This window comes from Giraffa tippelskirchi, chromosome X (assembly GCF_054371585.1).
Source record: "Giraffa tippelskirchi isolate mGirTip1 chromosome X, T2T-mGirTip1v1.2.pri, whole genome shotgun sequence".
NCBI lineage: Eukaryota > Metazoa > Chordata > Mammalia > Artiodactyla > Giraffidae > Giraffa > Giraffa tippelskirchi.
The window spans coordinates 135,571,723-135,584,078 of NC_137289.1; positions in this window are offsets into that span (position 1 = coordinate 135,571,723).

Consider the following 12,356-nt stretch of genomic DNA (forward strand, 5'->3'; position numbering starts at 1 on the left):
TGGGTCATTCTACTCTACATTTATGACATGAACTTATATCAGTCAGGATAAGCTTGGGAAACAAGCCCTAAAATCCCATTGGCTTAAAATGACAAAGATTTATTTTTTGTTTGTGCTACATATCCAACATGAATTGGTAGACTGATGCAGATTCCATTTTATCATGCCCAGTTCTCAAAGTGAGGCTCAGGATTTAATGCAGCAGAGAAAGAGGACTAGAGTGCTTATCACTGACAGAAAAATGCTATGACCAGGCATACACACATTACTTCCATTTCTGTTTCATGAACCTAAAGTAGTCAAATAGCTGTGTCTCACTTAAAGGGCAGAAGGAGTGTAATCCTCTGTATACCTAGAAGTAGAGAAGAATATACCTGGAAGTAAACATGAGTGTCATCAACCACATAAGTAGATGCTCTCTTTCATATAATTGGCTTTCAATAAACCAGTCATCTGGGTTTTTCCATCTGTGTTTCAGTTTTGTTTCATGTAGACTAATATCAGCATCTTCCTGGAGTAGAATAAGAGAATCTTTTCAATCACTACCATGTAAGAAATACTTGTACTCTGAAAACATCAATTTGATTACTTCTGCCTCAGGTTCCTGGAAAAGGTGAGTTTTCATTCCAATCCCAAAGAAAGGCAATACCAAAGAATGTTCAAACTATCGCACAATTGCACTCATCTCACACGCTAGTAAAGTAATGCTCAAAATTCTCCAAGTCAGGCTTCAATAGTACATGAACCATGAACTTCCAGATGTTCAAGCTGGATTTAGAAAGGGCAGAGGAATCAGAGATCAAATTGCCAACATCTGTTGGATCATGGAAAAAGCAAGAGAGTTCCAGATAAACATCTACTTCTGCTTTACTGACTATGCCAAAGCCTTTGACTGTGTGGATCACAATAAACTGTGGAAAATTCTGAAAGAGATGGGCATACCGGACCACCTGACTTGCCTCCTGAGAAATCTGTAAGCAGGTCAAGAAGCAACAGTTAGAACTGGACAGTTTGAACAGACTGGTTCCAAATCAGGAAAGGAGTATGTCAAGGCTGTATATTGTCACCCTGCTTATTTAACTTATATGCAGAGTACATCATGTGAAATGCCAGGCTGGATGAAGCACAAGCTGGAATCAAGATTGCTGGGAGAAATATCAATAACCTCAGATATGCAGATGACATCACCCTTATGGCAGAAAGGGAAGAAGAACTAAAGAGCCTCTTGATGAAAGTGAAAGAGGAGAGTGAAAAAATTTGCTTAAAACTCAACATTCAGAAAACTAAGATCATGGCCTCTGGTCCCATCACTTCATGGCAAATAGATGGGGAAACAGTGGAAACAGTGAGAGACTAGTTTCTTGGGTTCCAAAATCACTGCAGATGGGGAGTGCAGCCATGAAATTAAAAGACGCTTGCTCCTTGGAAGAAAAGTTATGACCAAGCTAGACACCATATTAAAAAGCAGAGACATTACTTTGCCAACAAAGGTCCGTCTAGTCAAAGCTATGTTTTTTCCAGTAGTTAATGTATGGATGTGAGAGTTGGACCATAAAGAAAGCTGAGCACCGAAGAACTGATGCTTTTGAACTGTGGTGGTGGAGAAGACTCTTGAGAGTCCCTTGGACTGCAAGGAGATCAAACCAGTCAGTCCTAAAGGAGATCAGTCCTGAATATTCATTGGAAGGACTGATGCTGAAGCTGAAACTCCAATACTTTGGCCACCTGATGTGAAGAACTGACTCATCGGAAAAGACCCTGATGCTGGGAAAGATTGAAGGCAGGAGGAGAAGGGGACGACAGAGGATGAGATGGCTGGATGGCATCACCGACTGGATGGACATGAGTTTGAGTAGACTCCAGGAGTTGGTGATGGACAGGGAAGCCTGGCATGCTGCAGTCCATGAGGTCGCAAAGAGCCAGACACAGCTGAGTGACTGAACTGAACTGAACTGCCTCAAGTTCCAGAAAGTATTTTCTCTGCAAGCAGTTTTAATAAGATACCTTGATTTCACCTAAAAAGCATGTTATTTTGGTTTTGCTCTAGATGGCTTTTACACGTATAGTAGCTGCTATTCCATCTTCTTTAAAACATCTTGTTAAATATATGACAAAGTTATTCTAAAACCTTTGGACATCATGCATTTTTGTCTTTGACTGAAGTATGGTGTAGTGGCCCACTATCTTTCTGCTTACAGACAGTTATAATTGCTTTTGGATTAATTTACTGAAGGGTATATGAACAAGACATTGTATGCTTATGATTCCTAAATCACTGAGCCTTTACCATCTTTGTTCTATTATCCGTAACAATTGACATGTTTTGAAACCGATTTTCCATCCTGTGAATAGTTCTTCAATCAGAATGCAGTATGTTGAGAGCTGTGTGAAACAACAATCTCTCAACAATTGAACAGAAGCAGAGTTGAATTCACCATACTGTTAGACTTGGTGCTGGAGAAGACTCTTGAGAGTCCCTTGGACTGCAAGGAGATCAAACCAGTCAATCCTAAAGGAAATCAATCCTGAATATTCATGGGAAGGATTGATGCTGCAGTTGAAGCTCCAATACTTTGGCCACCCGATGCGAAGAGCCGACTCATTGGAAATGACCCTGATGCTGGGAAAGATGGAAGGCAGAAGGAGAAGAGGGTGACAGAGGATGAGATGGTTGGATAGTATAAATAGACTCAATGGACATGAATTTGAGCAAACTCTGGGAGATAGTGAAGGACAGAGAAGCCTGGCGAGCTGCAGTCCTGGGGGTTGCAAAGTCGGAATGGGAGTGCCTGAGGCCGGGGTGCACTGCATGACCTTGGGCACTGGTTTCCTGTTTGTCATTTTCCTTCTAAGGTATCTGTCTTCTTTAGATATCTGGTTATTTTGGCCTATGAACTCATATTCCCATGGAGGTACTGGCTACTTGGCCTGGCAGTATCTACAGGTAATGGCTGAAGGCCAGCCCCTAATCTGAGTCAATTCCAAAGTTCAAGAGAAATAGCAGAAAAGTATTCCCTATAAGCAAAACCTCAAACAAGGCAGTAACTCAATTATGTGCTGGGGCCAGGATGTGAAATAGAGTCTCCTGTGAACTCTCATCCCAGGAAGCAAATTCCTGGGTCGGGGTACACCTTTGAACCCACTTGGAGAAGGCAGCCTCCATAAGCTATAAGGATCTGAGGGAGCACGGCCAATAAATAAATAAACAAAAAAAAATCAGTGTGCCAGCCTTATAGTACTACATCCAGCTTTATAAGAAGAGCCAGCAAAATTTTTTCATTTATTTAGCACTACTTCACTTGCTGTTTCTTTCTTTAGACAAATTTTATCTACCTATTCTACTCTTTTATATTGAAGCATTGCATGTGGGAAGGCCCCAGGGCCTTGATGTGGTGAATTCCCTACAGAGGCTTCAGAGAGACCCAAGTGTGAATCAGAAACAAGGGTGGAGGGAGGGGACATATGTATACCTATGGTTGATTTAAGTTGATGTATGGCAGAATCCAACACAATATTGTAAAACAATTATCTTTCAATGAAAAATAAATACATTAAAAAAAAAAGAGACAAGGGTGGCCAGCAATGGAGCCCTAGAAAAAATCAGGGTGAGCAGGGAGATATAGGCAGTGCCTTTCTATACACTGTCCTGAGGAGACATTCTCTAAAACTGACTAAATGAAGCGCACTACATCACCAAGCTCTTTCTGGCTAGCAGTGTTCAGGCTGAGTAGCCCACAGTGCCTTCGGGCCAGCTGTAGCCTGTGTACTCTCAGTACACCTTCAGTTCTGGAAGTTTCAATAAATACCCCTAAGATGCCTGACACTTCAAACCATGAAATTAAATCAGGTTAGGAAAACCTAATTGTATTTTAACATTTAAACTCTCTTTCTTTGCTCCAATTCCATATACCTCAAGCCACCTTCTGATAAATAGACACACCATGTAGCTTGTTTAAAGGAAAAAGTATACTGATCAGACAGTTAAGAATAAGCAAGTCCACAAAATAGTTATTATTTCTCAGTAAAAATTAATCATGATGCATATTCGTATGTATGATTTCGTCCCTTGTGGTTAGTGTGAATCAGGATCTCTGAGAGAAAGTTCACAGACGGTAACAACAAAGAGCCAGACTTAGACCAGGGTGGACTCATTAAGGTAGTAGCCATCCTTCTAGCCCTTATCAGCTGTGTACCTTCCTTCCAGCATCTACAGTTCATATGGCGAGTATGCTGATCCTTACTGATGGAGAACTTAAAACCACAAGAAGCAGGATGAGGACACTTGAAGTATGGTTTCCTGTCCCAGCACTCTGTCAAAACTCTGCCTCAAAAGTCAACAGCAGGGACTTTCCTGGTGGTCCACTGGTTTAAGACTCTGCCTTGCAATGCGGGGGATGCGGGTTTGATCCCTGTTGGGGAACTAAGATTCCACATGCCGGGGAGCAACGGGTTCCACGTGCAGCAACTACTGAGCTGGAGTGCCACAACTAGAGTCTGTGCCCTGCAAGGAAAGATCTCACGTGATACAACTAAGACCTGGCACAGCAAACAAATAAACAAAAAAATTTAAAGTTAATAGCAGTTTCCTGGTGGCCCAATGTAATGTCTTCTCAGTCTTCCTCCTACACTCTCTTTGTTACTCAAAGCTGTTGACCACCACCTGGGTTCCCAGGAGTGCTATCTGAGGTAGTCCAGACTGGAAAGAGATGGGAGGGTGAACTTGAGCCCAAGTTGGGAAACTAAGCACAAAAACCAAATATTTATTAATCATCTGCTAAATATGTGTGCTAGACATGTTCTTTTGGGTATCTGAGATATATTAGTGAATACAAGAGACAACCCCCGCTGCCCACATGAATGAATTATAAATGACTCCAGGAACATTAATAAAGGACTGTCCTCTATGTTCCTGTAGGGTTTTTTGGTTGGTTGTTTGCTTTTAGCTGTGCTGGGTCTTCATTGCAGCGCGTGGGCTTCTCTCTGGTTGCGGCCCCCAGGCTTCTCTAGTTGTGGTGCATGGGCTTAGTTGCCCTGCAGCATGTGGGATCTTAGTTCCCTGACCAGGGATCGAACCCACATCCCCTGCATCGGGAGGTGGATTCTTAACCACTGGACCACCAAGGAAGTCCTGTTTCTGTAGGTTTTATTCTCACTTTTATTATAGTACTTCCAACATATTACTGCAATTACTTGTTTATATGTCTGTCTCGCCTTCCTGTACTGTGGGCGTTGATATGGCAGGGATGTCATATCTTATTATTCTGCCACACAGCAGGCACTCAACAAATGCCAGTAGAATAAATACCTAATGAACAAGTGAAGCTGAACTGCTGAACAGGCTGTTGAGTTCTAATGTATTAGAGAGATTATGCTTATCTTGGTCTTAGAGGAAAGTAGGTTTTACGTTAGAAAGAAAAAACCTCACAAAACAAGAACACTGCACTAAAGGAATACCAAACAGCTATCAACGCTTCTCTCTGTTCCTTCCCACTGACACCCTAGGCAAGGCCACCATCATTTCTCTCCGGATTAACAAAACCATCTCCCAGCTGGTCTCTCCACCTCTTCTAACCGGTCCTCTCTCCTTTAGTCTGTTCTCTATAATGGAGCCAGGGAGCACTCTAAATTACAACTATGACCATGTCACTCCCCTCTAGAAAACTGTGCCACCGTTTTGTATTTTAGTCAGTTTTTGCCATATAACAATCCCAAATCTCAGTGACTTACCAAAAGTAGTGCTGTTTACATGCTCTCGGGTCTGTAGGTTGGTGGCAGTTCAGCTGGCCAAGGCTACATTCAGCTGGGTAGGACCCCACACTTCTAGTTGGATTTAGGTCTAGTTCAAGTGTCTGTCATCCTAAGGCCCAGGCCGAAGGGGCAGCAACTACGTAAAGCATATCCTTTTCATAGCTGATCTCAGGGCCGCACGATGGGGAGTCCAATTGAATGAGCTTCCCTCTGGCCTTCTCTGCCAACTTTCCATTGGCCAAAATGAGTCACATTGCTAAACCCAAAGGCAGAGATGTACACTCTGCCTACTGTGAAGCCATGGTCACTTCTGTAATATGAATGGAGTGAAGAACTGAGAATAACAACTAATCCTACTTTTCCTTGACCTCAGGGTCAAGTCCAAATCCCTTCACAATTTTTTTCTTACTTTTCCACTTTCTTCTCTTACAACCTCTCTACCTCCTTCACTGTATTCTTCTCACTCTATTCGCCTGACCATCTTTCAGGTCCAATTACAGGATATACTATCTCTCGCTTTCAAGCCTTCTTCCCTGCTCCTGCCTTGTCCTGACACACTCTTCTTTCTCCCTTCCCCACATCTATCTTTCTGCCCCTATTTACTCCAAAGGTATCTGCCTCTCCCAGCCATCAATGTCAATGTCACCTCCTATAGGAATGAATTAGTTGCTGCCTCTCTGCATTGCCAAAGCTCCAACACTTGATTTTATCAGAGCCTTTAGCACAGACATTGCTTTTTTTTTTTTTTTAATTTAATTGACTATCTTCCCTCATAGGCTACCTTCATGAGGTTGCAAACTGTGACTCTATTTCACCATTCCCAGCACCTAACATCATTAGTGCCCTCCATATAGACAGTACCCATTTTTTTGGGGGGGGGGTGTTGGCCAAAACGTTCGTTTGGGGTTTTCCATAACAGCTTACGGAAAAACCCTAACAAACTTTTTGGCCGACCTAATACTTAACTAATGTATACATAAGTGAGGACAAACAACCAAGAATGCAATTTGGTTTGAGGATCTGCTCAGAATAATATAGTTTGAAATATCTAGTATATATATATGTGTGTGTGTCCAGAAGACTCATGGCAATGAAAAATGTGCAGAGCCTTTGCATTTTTCAAAGTCCTCTGTGCTGTTTATTTTCATCACACATATCCCCTCTTTGTTAGGCTTGTCCACACACTACGTTGCAAGACAGCCTACAGGTTACCCTAGTAGTTTGAAGAGAGGCTTTATTTACCCTGTGGCTGTAATAAAAAAGACAGAACTGGGCTGATAATGTTTGCAACAATTCAGAGGATGCAGCTGGAATACTGATCAGCTCTGGTGGCTGATTGGATGTCCAGGGACAAAGGCATTTCCCTTAGGAGGGAGTGGTAGGATCTGCCTTTGTGAGATACACCGCTCCAAGTTATTTGTTTATAGCCAGGAGACTAATTCTTAATCGATGAATTTCTGAGTAAAGAGACCCAGATGTTCCTTGCTAATTTTCCTTTTGAGAGGGTGTCAATTTATGTAGTCTGGCTTGAGGGCTGCGAGGGTCTATCAGTCACACCTGACTAGCTGCTCTGCATGAAAATAAGAGCAGTAATGTTTTGTCTTCGGAATTTGAGGAAGAAAATTTAACTAAAGACAGGAGCTACTCCTAGTCCTCAATAAAGAGCAGACAGGAAGGCTGATTAAGGATTTGAAAGTAATTGGCTGGAGGGTGGGGTGGGGTGGGGATGGTAGGGGTGTGCATAGAGGGGTTGGGAAAAGTCATGGAAGAAACCCAAATCTTCCAGGGTCCCAGCATATGGATTTGTTTACTTCAAGAGGTAATTGCCAGCTGAGGCCCATGTTCTTGAAACTCATTTCAAATTCTGATGATAGAGAAATTATTCCTTTTTCTGATGATGAGAAATCTGATCCAAGTTGCACTGGCTTAGAAGCATCTCTGCTAGTAATTTGCTAGATTTAAGGATATAGGATTTCACAATTAGATTCTCATTTAAGAGAAACCATCTTGCTTATTTAGAAAATTAGTCTTTTATTAGCCAAAATGGATTTGCTTCTGAGGCCTAAACTACTTGGACTCATTTCAGGCAAATGTTTTCTAAGAGCTGAGTTCCTAAATTGAAAAAGAAACATACGCCAACACAATAACATATTTAATGAACTGCACGAATGCATTGGAAAATTCCCATCCCAGCCAAACAGTAGAACAGAAATCACAACCAAAGGTGCCAAACCTCTTCTGTTTTTCCCAAAGGCCCAAATCATCCTGGGTCACGGTATTGACTCATGCATTTATTGATTTTTTATTTTCTGAATTTCTTACATAAAACCTGATCCTTTAAAAACATGGGCTGGTTTTTCTGTGCATGATTGGCAACACAGACTTGATTATTTCTCAAATGAGATCAGTAATCCCTTTGGGAAGAGTGTGTGTGTTTGTGTTTGTGTTTGTGTTGGGAGGGTTGGTGGGAGATGGTTATGAAAAGACTTTGGAAACTTCACTTTATATGCAGGAGCAGGGATGTGGAGACCCTCTAGATTGTATGATTAGCTTCTTCCTAACCCTGGTGGCTCAGTGGTAAAGGATGTGGCTGCCATGCAGGAGACACAGGAGAGCCAGGTTCCATCCCTGGGTTGGGAGGATCTCCTGGAGAAGGAAATGGCAACCCACTCCAGGATTCTTGCCTGGAGAATTCCATGGACAGAAGAGCCTGGTGGGCTACAGTCCATGGGGTTGCAAAGAGTCGGACACGAATGAGCATCTAAACAACAACAAATGTACAATATCTCCCATCCTTTGTGTTGTGACTCATCATCTCCCAATTATTTCAAAGGTTAACTCTCAGCATAGCTGCTTAATGATGGCCTTGGAGAACTCTGCCCACCTCCTCATCCACAGGACAGCGAACACTCCAAGTGGAGACGAGAATTGATCTGGTGGCCAGAGAGAGAAGCCCAGCAGGGCAGGGCCTGGGTGAGGGAGAGCAGGCTGGAGGGAGGGGCCTGTTCTGTATCTGGAGTCCTGGAGGATCATCATCTATAGGATGAGGAAATGACTTCTGAACACACAGAGTTCTGAGGTTCCGGGGAGAAGCCCTGGAAGGAGTGTGTACATGGATGGATGATCTGCTGCCCACGCTGTTCTGACTCAGCCCCCTACATATGACCTCTCCTTGCGCTTCTCTCCCTAGCATTCTTTGAGCCCTTGTAAATCAATCTATGCCAGTGTGGCTGCTCAGACATCACCAGGTTCTTGGGTTAATATGGGAAAAGACTTAGTGATCAGAGACACATGAGCCTCCTGGATCTCCTCCCCTGCAACCAGACGGAAGATCACTGTCAAAGCACGTTGCAGACCCAATTCTGCCAAACACACAAGTACTTAGAGCCAACAGTCCCCAAACAGGCAGCCTGTTCTATGAGTTCCGTGACCTTACTGTCAGTTCCCTAGTCATTCCTACAAGCACCTGGCCTCAAAGGTTTAATCCAGGGTGGACTCGGCACTATTCTGAAGACCAGTGAGTAGGTCTTTTAGTCAGATTAGGCCCCACTGTTCTTTCTGAAGGCAGCAGGACACCAGAATGCTGTGCCCACATGTTAGGCTGCTGGGTATGCTGGATTCCTGTTTTTTCACTACTTAAGAGTTATGAGCCCCATGCAGTCTTTCCAGCCCATCACATATCTTGAACATGTCTCATTTGACCACTGGGAAATTCTTTCAACACCCCTTCGGTTAATATAAAAGCCCCAGGGCAGATTCAGATGGCCATGTTTGCAGAGCTACCTGCTGAGGGTGGATTACTGATTAGAGCCCTTCAATGTTCACTTACTACCCCTGGAGTGTACATTAAAGTATGTTTTCACTCACAGATTTAGCAGTTTCTGTGCTCGCCCTGCACTAATCCCCATAAGTGATATTATAAATATATTCATCAAAAGAAAATAACTCAGTAAAACTGCTGCCACTCAGTGTGATGCAGTACGCAGGTTATTAAGCCATTGTTTCTCAACTCCAAACTCTTCTTTGTGATGCTAGGGTGGGTGGGGATTCCACAAACGTGTGCTTTGCCAGCTGTCAGCATTAGGCTCTGCCCAAAGGGGCACTGGAGAGAGACTGCCAAGCTGGGAGACAGAGAAGGGATGGTGCCGACCATGTCTGGCGATTATACTTTATCAGCAGCCATGGCTTCCAGCACCAATTGGTTCCACTTTCCAGGTGGTTTATAATCCTCCTGGAGCCAGCTCGTCATCCTCTCCTCAGTTCGGCGAGGCTGTCTTCTCACGCCTCTGAGGTACCAGCACCAGCCGAGCAGCTTGCCCCTCCGGGGCCTGGGTCTCAGCTCCATGGGGTCCTTTCTCTGAGCTTTGAGGATCCAACAACTCTGACTTCTTTCCTTTGCTTCCTCAGTCCCAGGGCCGGTACCTGCTTCTTGCGGTACAAAGCTCCTAGGAGTTATAGACACTGTGCTAGCTAGTCTCCCAAGATGGCCCCAGTAATTCCTTCTCTCTATGCACAAGTTAAGTTGGCTTAAAGCTCAACATTCAGAAAACTAAGATCATGGCATCTGGTCCCATCGCCTCATGGGAAATAGATGGGGAAACAGTGCAAAGAGTGTCAGACTTTATTTTTTGGGGCTCCAAAATCACTGCTGATGGTGATTGTAGCCATGAAATTAAAAGACACTTACTCTTTGGAAGGAAAGTTATGACCAACCTAGATAGCATATTGAAAAGCAGAGACATTACTCTGCCAACAAAGGTCCATCTAGTCAAGGCTATGGTTTTTCCAGTAGTCATGTATGGATGTGAGCGTTGGACGGTGAAGAAAGCTGAGCGCCGAAGAATTGATGCTTTTGAACTATGGTGTTGGAGAAGACTCTTGAGAGTCCCTTGGAATGCAAGAAGATCCAACCAGTCCATCCTAAAGGAGATCAGTCCTGGGTATTCATTGGAAGGACTGATGTTGAAGCCAAAACGCCAATACTTTGGCCACCTCATGTGAAGAGTTGACTCATTGGAAAAGACCCTAATGCTGGGAAGGCTTGGAGGCAGGAGAAGGGGACAACAGAGGATGAGATGGTTGGATGGCATCACCGACTCAATGGACATGGGTTTGGGTAGACTCCGGGGGTTGGTGATGGACAGGGAGGCCTGGCGTGCTGCGATTCATGGGGTCGCAAAGAGTCGGACACGATTGAGAGACTGAACTGAACTGATGCACATGCCACTCTTCATATCAAGGGCATAACTTATTTCCCCTCCCTGTGAATCTGGGCTGGCCTTTCAACTCATTTTATGCTGACATTCTTGGAATTCTGAGCCCAGTCATTAAGAGAACTGGCAGTTACGCTTCTGCTTTTGAAGTTGCTCACTCTTGAGACACTCCCTTCTCATAACCCAGTCACCATGCTGTGAGAAGCCCGAGGCACACAAGGAAGCCATGTAAGGAGAACTCAAGTATGCTGGTCAACAGCCCCAACTGAGATCCCAGTGGACAGCCAGTATTTGCTGCAAGCCTCATGAATGAGACATCTTGAATGTTTCAGACCTCTTGGGCCCTCAGATGACTGCAATCCTATGTGACATTATGTGGAGCAGGAGAACCATTCAGCTGAGCTCAGTCCACCAAGGGATTGGTGAAAAAGAAAGAAGTGGTTATTTAAGCCCCTGGGTTTTGGAGAGTGTGTTTGCTGCAAGAGAGAACCAGGACAGACAGGAAGCCCAGTTCCCAGATACTGGGAAACTAAGGTCACTGATAGGAAATTTGATGACACAGTTACTAAGGTTGCTCAAACTCATCCTAGCAGGAGTACTTGTACTTCTACCAAGTGATTCCTTTTAAGCTAGCACAGGAGGATGAAATTTCGATTATATTAGCTGCTACCAGAGTTTAGGGAAGGGTCTAAGTCCCTTGATAGGCTGTCTGGGAGATGGAAGATGAAGCATGTGGACAGTGAGTGAAAGGAGACAACAAAGATATAGGCAAAACTGCCTATATAGAAATGGATAGGAATTCCCAGAGTGAGTGAAGACAGGAAAGAGAAGGGGACATAAAGAGTGAGAAAGCAAGGGAGCAACTAAGCAAGGACTAGAGTGTGAGGCTGATAATGAGAGCAGGGTGAACAGACAGTCAGGCAGCAGGCTGGATACCTGAGAAATCCCTGGTGTGTGTGTGTAGGGGGCAGGGATATGACTTTCAGAACAAGATCATCTAGTACTTGGTATTTGCTGTGAATTTAGGCCTTTGGGGAATGTTGTCTGTCGAAACTGATGTGGCAATGAGACCAGAGACTCAGAAATTTTTGAAATAGGAACATTTGACATTTACTAAAAAAACATCCATGTGAGAAGAAAGGAGGAGAGCAGGTCCCAAGCCAGAGCCAAATGTTAATTTGCCTGAGTTCTTAACATCAGTTTTACCATTACTCTTATTTATGAGTACAAAATTCAAGATGCCCACCCCGCCCCTCCCATTCCTTTCCAGAAATTGTGTTGGGATCCATAGGGAATGGAGACTCTTGTATTCATAATCAAATAGAGGTGACTTTGAAAAGCAATTCAAGTATACATTTGGAAACAAAGGGAATCAAAGTAAATAGAATGAATGTT